Source organism: Dreissena polymorpha, chromosome 2 (assembly GCF_020536995.1).
Source record: "Dreissena polymorpha isolate Duluth1 chromosome 2, UMN_Dpol_1.0, whole genome shotgun sequence".
NCBI classification, from domain to species: domain Eukaryota; kingdom Metazoa; phylum Mollusca; class Bivalvia; order Myida; family Dreissenidae; genus Dreissena; species Dreissena polymorpha.
Window position 1 is genome coordinate 54,284,028 of NC_068356.1, and position 10,306 is coordinate 54,294,333.

Below are 10,306 nucleotides of genomic sequence, written 5' to 3' on the forward strand. Positions count from 1 at the left end.
AGGCTGATCTAAATATATATATAAACAACGCGATATTCCAATTGTTGTACGCATGTCATTTTTGTCTTTTTTTACATATTTGATCTGTCTTAGTGTATGCAGTCCACACCGGCTAAAAAGGAACGACACTTTTTATAAAGTATATTGTTATTATTATTATTATCATTCGTGCATTATATCAATGTATATTTAATTGTTTTTATTATTGAATATTTAAGTACATTAAAATATTATTATCACGTGCAAATACATCAATACATATCCACTTACAAGAGGCGGTATAGAACTGCGTGAATGCGTGTTCAGGACATCCGGTTTCTTGGTTCTTGGATATGAGAACGATGCGATGCAGGGTAGCAGAATTCAGACCGGATATCATGTGATACTGCATTTCAGGTGCATTGTGGGTTGGCTCATTTGTCTCATGCTGAACTGGATCTGCAATATTTATACCGCAAGTCATTTAAACAATTAAAAGGCCAGGGAATTGTATCATTTGTAAGATTGAAAATACGTAGGTGTATGCATATCATGCATTTACTACTAGAATACCGATTTTATAATGTAAAGTGTTTCCATGTTAAGCTTGCGTCGAGCAGTAACTGTTACAAGTTAAAACTCTAAAATTGAACGTGATACACCAGCATAAGACGACAATGTCTTTCAATCACTAACATGTTGGTCTTTAAAATAATAAAACTTCATGGAGTATAATAAATGAACAGTTTTTTAACAAAGGGTTTAGGGTTCTGGGTACAGATTGATCGTAAGGGGCGCGTTGCCGGCCATAACCAATGAACATAACGAGCTTCGTTCTATAAAAACTGGGTGTAATACATGTGCGTACAGTGTCGTCCCACATTAACCTGTTCACAAGCTAATCATTGACGACACTTACAGCGTTTATGGTATTTTGTGTTTAAAGTAAGTCTCATCTAAGCGATATTCCAGTTAAGGTTTAAAGTATCGTCCCATATTAACCTATGAGGACTACACAGTCAAATCTGGGACGACGATTAAAGCACATGCATTACGCCCGGTTATCTCAGAATAATGACAAACCTTTATGACCTTCTTCGTACACTTCAAGTGACCATTTGTCAGATGTTCCCGCCTGCCAAGCCACCAACACGCTGTCGGACGATATGTTGTATACTCGCAGTTGACTCCGCCCACTTTCTACATCCGGGCTCCCCGTGGTCACGTTCAGCCAATCAGAATACTCGCTTAGCTTTTGATTGACAGATGACGCAATTCTTACGAAATAGGTCGTATCGGGTAAAAGACCATAAAGCAATTCAAAAGTTGCTTTTACAAAAAAAAACATATTAATTATGCATCGATGGCAATATATATTTTGCTTATGCAATACCAGTAAACGTTGCCAAAAAACCAAGTACAATGCATGTTAGAAGAGCAATAACGCAATACACACATATATAGGTGGCTCAAATAAGTAAATCTTTTTTCTCCTTTAACCAGAATTCCTGTTGCCATTTTGACTGTTGGGCTGAGGGACAGGAAACCTAGCTACTTGGTATACTTATACGTTTTATAAAATTTGAGCCGCACTGTGGGAAAACAGGGCTTAGTGCATGAGTGCAAAGTGGCACTTTCCGCCTAGACTGGAATTAGGTTAAGAAGACAGACACATGGTTTTCTTGGACGACACTTAACGTACGTGCTTTAAGCTCAATTTTCCCAGATCGCGTCTCATTTTGTTCTCGATATTGTTCAATGCTTCATTTAGCTAGACTCATACCCACACCTTTTATTTTCAATGACTTTGTGCTGTTCTTTGTTCGAAAAGAACAGAACGCCGCCGACGACCAGATATCGTCTGTATACTCCACCAGATATTGGTCGGCATCGGTAACCGGCTTCCACTTGACGACAAACGTCTTAAATTAAAAAGTCAAAGTCATTACAATTCTTATGATGTCTGCCTATCGACTGGGAGGTCACGGGTTCGATCTCAAATTTGGGAGCATTATTTAGATCTCCCCCGAAGATAGCAAGTATTGGTTTGCACTGGGAAACGAGCTCAATGAGCGTTTCAATAACTTGAAGCTGTCAATTCAATCGAGCTTACATAAAAGGTTTATGCAATATAATCTTCGAGAGTAAGGTGGGATGCAAAACATATACATTATGTGCAAGCTTAAACAATCATTTGACAATTGCGGATACTCACGTTGTCCGAGACTGACTTAACGCGGAGATTCTGCGGGGAGTCTAACGTGACGTCATCAAGAGTTGTGAACTTTACGCGCCCTAGGTTTGTGCTCTGACCTAAAACAGAAATAAAAACAGCACTTTAGAAAGTTCTTTAGCCATATACTTCAATTGTGACACTTATAAGAGTTCCTTAGCCATATACTTAAATTGTGACACTTATGAAAGTCCCTTAGCCATATACTGAAATTGTGAAATTTATGAGAGTTCCTTAGCCATTAACTGCAATTGTGACACTTATGAGAGTTCCATAGCAATATGCTGCAATTGTGACAATTTTGAGAGTTCCTAAGCCATATACTGCAATTGTGCCACTTACGAGAGTTCCTAAGCCATATGCTGTAATTGTGACACTTATGGAAGTTCCCTAGCAATTAACTGCAACTGTGACACTTATGAGAGTTCCTTAGCCATATACTTCAATTGTGACACTTATAAGAGGTCCTTAGCCATATACTTCAATTGTGACACTTATAAGAGGTCCTTAGCAAAATACTGCAATTGTGACACTTATGAGAGTTCATAAGCCATATACTGCAATTGTGACACTTATGAGAGGTCCTTAGCCATATACTGCAATTGTGACACTTATGAGAGTTCCTAAGCTATATACTGCAATTGTGACACTTATGAGAGTTCCTTAGCCATATACTGCAATTGTGACACTTATAAGAGTTCCTTAGCCATATACTGCAATTGTGACACTTATGAGAGTTCCTTAGCCATATACTGCAATTGTGACACTTATGAGAGGTCCATAGCCATATACTGCAATTGTGACACTTATGAGAGTTCCTTAGCCATATACTGCAATTGTGACACTTATGAGAGTTCCATAGCCATATACTGCAATTGTGACACTTATGAGAGTTCCTTAGCCATATACTGCAATTGTGACACTTATGAGAGTTCCTTAGCCATATACTGCAATTGTGACACTTATGAGAGGTCCTTAGCCATATACTGCAATTGTGACACTTATGAGAGTTCCTTAGACATATACTGCATTTGTGACACTTATGAGAGTTCCTAAGCTATATACTGCAATTGTGACACTTATGAGAGTTCCTTAGCCATATACTGCAATTGTGACACTTATTAGAGGTCCTTAGCCATATACTGCATTTGTAACACTTATGAGAGTTCCTAAGCTATATACTGCAATTGTGACACTTGTGAGAGTTCCATAGCCATATACTGCAATTGTGACACTAATAAGAGTTCCATAGCCATATACTGCAATTGTGACACTTATGAGAGTTCCATAGCCATATACTGCAATTGTGACACTTATGAGAGTTCCTAAGCCATATACTGCAATTGTGACACTTATTAGAGGTCCTTAGCCATATACTGCAATTGTGACACTTATGAGAGTTCCTAAGCCATATACTGCAATTGTGACACTTATGAAATATACTGAAATCAATAATATCTAAGTCGCATTCTTGGAAAACTGGGGTTAATGCCCTGCATAATAAGGGACGTCACTTCCGCTTTAACTAGAAATTCGATAAAAATAGTATTAATCAGATTTTTACAAAACAAAAAAAACGATTCAAGGCGAAAATTTTCGTGTCTGATTATCATGTGCAGACTGTACATAAAGACTCGTCTGAGACGACACTTAACGCATATAAATTAAGCACACTTAGAACGGGGTTCAATAAAATACTAGATAACAGTGCAGTAAATAAAGGGGGGTAGCATTACACTAAAGAGGGAGATTTTTTAAAATTTAGAATTTTAGGAGTATTTTCTATTTAAAGGTGAGTGAATATCACTTCTATGCCACCGTAGATACATCATACAGTGTATCTCCTTCAGTATACGGAATATACATTACCTCTATTATCGATTACGTAGACATTTACTGTGTACTCCGTGTCTGGCGTCAAATCGGAGGAAAGGACGTCATCATAAAGCGTCTGCCAGTCTTTTTTGAAACCGGTACTTTTTACAATGATCTGAAAAGCTTGAATAAAGCAGCGAAAAACATGAGCGTCATCCCTGTTATTTGTTAAAACAGAATTTACAAAACTTAAACGATATAACTTGCGCTTGCATTTACCTATTTTGTAGAAGACACGATTGCCAGAATTATCGTTATTTTATCAGACTAACTAGATAACAATGACTAGCAAGCAGTGACGGATTAGGCCAGGGCTCGCGCTGTCGTTCGCCACTTGAGCCATTTGCGAAAATATTGAGAATTTGACTCAAGAAAAATCCGATTTGCGAAAATGCTAAAATCTCGTAAAATTTCATTGAAAACAGCCGCCATTTTAACCCGAAACTGGTTTTCTATATTTTTCTCTTTGTTTCAATGAAAGTATTCGCAATTTGAACAGTGAACGAAAACCGGTCTGCACCTGTATCGAGACATCGCTTGACCTTATTGTTATTGAAGTGCACATGGTAGCTGGCCAATCAAAACTGAGCTGGCTTACACATGAAATGACGTTGTTAAATGAAACGTAAAAATGGGTGGAGCTATGAATACACAGTTAATATTGTCGTCTGCAAAACAAAATAGCGGATGGTCGCAAATGTCGTATTATAAGATTAAAAATGAAAAAAAGCGTGACAATAAATTGAAAAACGGTATGCAAATTAAGGAGTGATAATAAAATAATTAGTTCTATGTCGTTGATGTTACAAGTTTCTGCCGATTTTCGATTGAAATGAAATTAATTTGATCGTTTTACTCACACACTATGATAACTAACAGCGGCGTATTTTAATCAAAGGAAAACGTGAAAAACAAGCACGGTTTAATTGCAATTAAAATTTAATTAAAGTTACGAATTTGTAACGCATAGGAAGACTAATTCATGTCGTCTACTATATAAATGGAAGTAACCACTTTGTCCGTACAGTCGCTAACATGACTTCTTTAACCATAAAGCGTCCTTTGAACGAAAATGAGTCTGAACAAACAAACAAAATAATTAAAACACAAAAACTAGAGCATTTTAAGAGTCATGGAAAGTTGATAATAATTGGCTTCGCTTTGAGAATGAATCAAAATCAATGTACTGTGACCTATGCATTAAGTTGCAGAATTCCAACACGTTCACTGTAGGTTGCAATATCCTGAAAAAAGACTCGGTGACGAAACATGCGAAGTCTAAAGGTAAGATTTTGAAGATGAGAGGAATTTTAATTTGAAATTACTTTGAAATGCTATAGTCTAACTATATGTATATATGCAGATTGACTATGTTTTTTCTTCACACTCATGCCGTCGATGCCAGCAAGCAGTAAAGCAGCAAAACAATGTATTTTGTGAATGAAATGTATGCTTGTATTTTACATGCCATTCATCATGTTGTTAAAAATGCGCTGTATTAAAATATCTCTATTACTATGAAAATTGTGATGTGATGTATATTATAATATGTGACATGTGCTTGTTGTCATTAAAAGAAATATGAAAAATCTATAGTATATATTGTTATTTGAAACAAACGAAAACTGGTTGGCAATAGGCCCAAAACGCACCACAGACAATCTAGGATCCAAAAAATCTCCGGGGGGGGGGGGGGCATGCCCCGGACACCCCTACATCTGGGTGGCTCAAACATTTTTTGGGCCAGCGCTAGCCCTGATTAAGCACAATGGAGGCCAAAATTGTTAAACTTTTGTTGCCCACGACCGAGGCGCCTTGTCGGCCAACTTGAATACGGTTTTGCAAAACGGTCTCATGGGGCCTCTTAAAATCGTTCGGACCATAGACAGTTGCCTAACAGGGAATCCGTTACTGATAGCAAGTCGGGGGAAACAAATTGCGAATTACATTATTCTAATAGTTTTTTTTAACGATCTACGATTTAAACCCGATTTTACTCGCAGTTGGATGGTATAATAAAACTAAAAGTATGGCCAATCCGATCTGTCCAGCTTACGATAAAATCTGAAGACGACTTAATAACGAAGCTAATAAGAATGTTTGTCTCTGCATGTCTTTTTACAAAAAGAGAAGTTCTTAACGTGCATTTCTTATATTGCAAATTATACAAACATAAGAAAGGATATATACATTCAAGATTTTGTTACGATTGAAACTTCAACATTCATTTAATTGATTTCGTTGTGACTGGACAAAGTAAACCGTATAGCCTATACGTAACAAACGTAATACTGCCACGTATAGCCTATATGTAACAAACGTAATACTGCCACGTATAGCCTATATGTAACAAACGTAATACTGCCACGTTTAGCCTATATGTAACAAACGTAATACTGCCACGTATAGCCTATATGTAACAAACGTAATACTGCCACGTAAGCCTATATGTAACAAACGTAATACTGCCACGTATAGCCTATACGTAACAAACGTAATACTGCCACGTATAGCCTATACGTAACAAACGTAATACTGCCACGTATAGCCTATATGTAACAAACGTAATACTGCATCGTATAGCCTATACGTAACAAACGTAATACTGCCACGTATAGCCTATACGTAACAAACGTAATACTGCATCGTATAGCCTATACGTAACAAACGTAATACTGCCACGTATAGCCTATACGTAACAAACGTAATACTGCCACGTATAGCCTATACGTAACAAACGTAATACAGCCACGTATAGCCTTTACGTAACAAACTTAATACTGCCACGTATAGCCTATACGTAACAAACGTAATACTGCCACGTATAGCCTATATGTAACAAACGTAATACTGCCACGTATAGCCTTTACGTAACAAACGTAATACTGCCACGTATAGCCTATACGTAACAAACGTAAAATACTGCATCGTATAGCCTATACGTAACAAACGTAATACTACCACGTATAGCCTATACGTAACAAACGTAATACAGCCACGTATAGCCTATACGTAACAAACGTAATACTGCCACGTATAGCCTATACGTAACAAACGTAATACTGCCGAGTATAGCCTATACGTAACAAACGTAATACAGCCACGTATAGCCTATAAGTTACAAACGTAATGCTGCCACGTATAGCCTATATGTAACAAACGTAATACTGCATCGTATAGCCTATACGTAACAAACGTAATACTGTCACGTATAGCCTATACGTAACAAACGTAATACTGCAACGTATAGCCTTTACGAAACAAACGTAATACTGCATCGTATAGCCTATACGTAACAAACGTAATACTGCCACGTATAGCCTATACGTAACAAACGTTAAACAGCCACGTATAGCCTTAAAGTAACAAACGTAATACAGCCACGTATAGCCTATATGTAACAAACGTAATACTGCATCGTATAGCCTATACGTAACAAACGTAATACTGCCATGTATACATATACGTACGTACTTGACGTTTTGATGACCATGCCAACAGTGTCGGCTTTTCAAATTTACTAATTTTCACAAATACATTTACAAACATGAAAAGTTTTTATAATAGGATTTCTACTTTTTCACCAAAAATAAATGTATTTTACACCACCTTTTGCTGTGTAATAAATGGAGCGCTAGTAAATATATTACCTCGGAAATTGTCAACATTAAGCTTTCTTTCTGAGATATTAAACACAATTCTGGCGGAATGCTGGGTAATGTCAGTGACCCGGATATCTTCCTTTTGCGAGGAATGCTGGGTTATGTTACTGACCCGGATGTCTTCCTGTCGCGCGGAATGCTGGGTTATCTTAGTGACCCAGATGTCTTCCTTATGCGCGGAATGCTCGGTAATGTTAGTGACCCGGATGTCATCCTGTCGCGCGGAATGCTGGGTATTGTAAGTGACCCGGATGTCTTCCTGCTCATCAGAATCTGATGATAATACAATAATTCGATAGAAAATTTAGTCTCGTTCTGTAAAATCTGGACTTTTTCCGTTTTAATGTTTTTTTTGTTTAAAAGAAGTCGCTTCTTAAAGAAAATCCAGTTTACGCGGAAAGTGTCGTCCCAGATTTTCTTGTTCGGACTGCACATGCTAATCTGGTTCGACACTTAACGCACATGATTTAAGCCCGGTTTTCCCAGAGCGAGGAACATTTGAGTCGCGTTCTGAGAAAACTGGGCATAATGCATGTGCGTAAATTGTCGTCCAAGATTAGCCTGTATAGTCCGCACAGGCTAATCAGGTACAACACTTTCCGCCTAAATTGGATGATTGCGAAGAAGAGACTTCATTTAAACGAAAAATGTCATAAAAGCCAAAAGTGTCGTCCCTAATTAGCCTGTGCGGATTGCACAGGCAAATCTGGGACGACACTTTACTCACATTCATCATACCCAGTTTTCTCAAAACACGACTCAATTTTAAGTTCGACATCAATGCACAGTACAGTCGAATATCATCATTATCAAAAGCGAAGGATGCCATAATAAGTTGGTCACGTGAACAATTGTAAAACTCTATGAATTATACATATATATTATTTATGTGCACACCTTGCTTGACCGCTCGCTTTTTTTCTGGAGTTTTCACGAGCTCTCTGTCCGACCACGCCCCTATATGACTACCGACAATAGCCCGCACGTTGACGATGTACAGAGTATTCGGGTCTAGTTGCCGCAAAGTGAGAACCCCAACTGTAGTTGTCGCCCTTTGGGGATGTTTAGAACCTTTTGGCTTATACCTGAGAAATAAATGTAACTTAAAATGAAATAAGTTTCATTAAAATAAAGCTTTACAAACCAACGACTCAGGTTTGGTGTTTTATGTTTGAATTTAGATCCATCGTGTTTCGACACTTTAGGTTCACATCCTTCGATAAGCCAGGTATGTAAAGAATCAGGTTTGAATTTACATGTAATGAGCAACGCTCTGGGATATCAGGGCCATAAAATGTCGTCCCAGATGAGCCTGTGAAGTCCGCACAGGCTAATCACTGACGATATCCTCTGTTTTTATCGTATATTTGGTTTTAAAGTAGCCTGTCCTTGGCGAAAAGTTATTCTAGTCAGAAAGGGTCGTCCCTGATTAGCCTGTCCGGACTAAACAAGCTAATCTGGGACGACACTTAAAGTCCATGAATTGTGTACATGTCAAACTTAAATAAATAAATTGCATATATATTTTCATTCATATATTTAAAAAATAAAAATATTATAAATGTGAATAGTATCATTCAAATGTATAACGTTAAAAGAGAAATAGGTTTATGTTTATGTTTATCATAAATAAAATGTACAACTTTGATATAGAAATTCGTGGATATTTATTATCTTTAATATACTAATAAAACATCTTTGATACAGAAATAGGTGAATAGTTATTATCATTTAAATAAAACAGAAAAACAACGTTGATATAGATATAGGTAAACATTTACTATAATTCAAATGAATAAACAAACAACGTTGATAGAAAAGGATTAATATTTATAATTATTCAAATGATAAAACGTTGACATAGGAGCAATATTTATCATGATTCAATTGTTAAACTGATGTATAGAAATAGTTGAATATTTTATATAAATCAAGTAGAAACATTTACAATTCGATGGATTAATATTGATTAATTGAATTCAGTGTTAATATGATGGTATCATTTTAACCCTTTAAGTGAGCCGCGTTCTGGGAAAACGGGATTTCAAGCATGTGCGTAAAGTGGCGTCCATATTAGCCAGTATAGTCCGCACAGGCTAATCAGGGACGACTCTTTCCGCTTTTATGGAATTTTTCGTTTAAAAGAAGTTCATTCTTTGCGAAAATCTAGTGTGGGCGGAAAGTATTGTCTCTGATTAGCCTGTGCGGACTGGTCAAGTTAATCATGGGCGACAATACAAACACATGCGTTAATACCCGTTTTCCTTTAGCGAGAATCAACTTAAAGGGATCTTTTCACGCTTTGGTAAATTGACAAAATTGAAAAAAGTTGTTTCAGATTCGCAAATTTTCGTTTTAGTTATGATATTTGTGAGGAAACAGTAATAATGAACATTTACCATGGTCTAATATAGCCATTATATGCATCTTTTGACGATTTTAAAACCTAAAAATTATAAAGCGTTGCAACGCGAAACGATTGAATAATTTGGAGTTCTGTTTTTGTCGTTAAATTTTGTGAAACTACGAAGATTGCTTATATAAGGTATAAAATACG

General features: G+C 36.9%; 1 protein-coding gene across 1 annotated transcript in view; it reads right to left on the reverse strand.

Annotated features, from left to right (window-relative positions):
- Positions 1-8,800, reverse strand: part of LOC127867071 (neogenin-like) — a 263,769-nt gene extending 254,969 nt beyond the window's left edge. Inside the window, exon 1 of the mRNA XM_052408016.1 lies at positions 8,647-8,800. The gene's annotated coding sequence lies outside the window, so the exon portion shown is untranslated. The remainder of the gene's footprint in view (positions 1-8,646) is intronic.
- Positions 8,801-10,306: the final 1,506 nt, after the last annotated feature.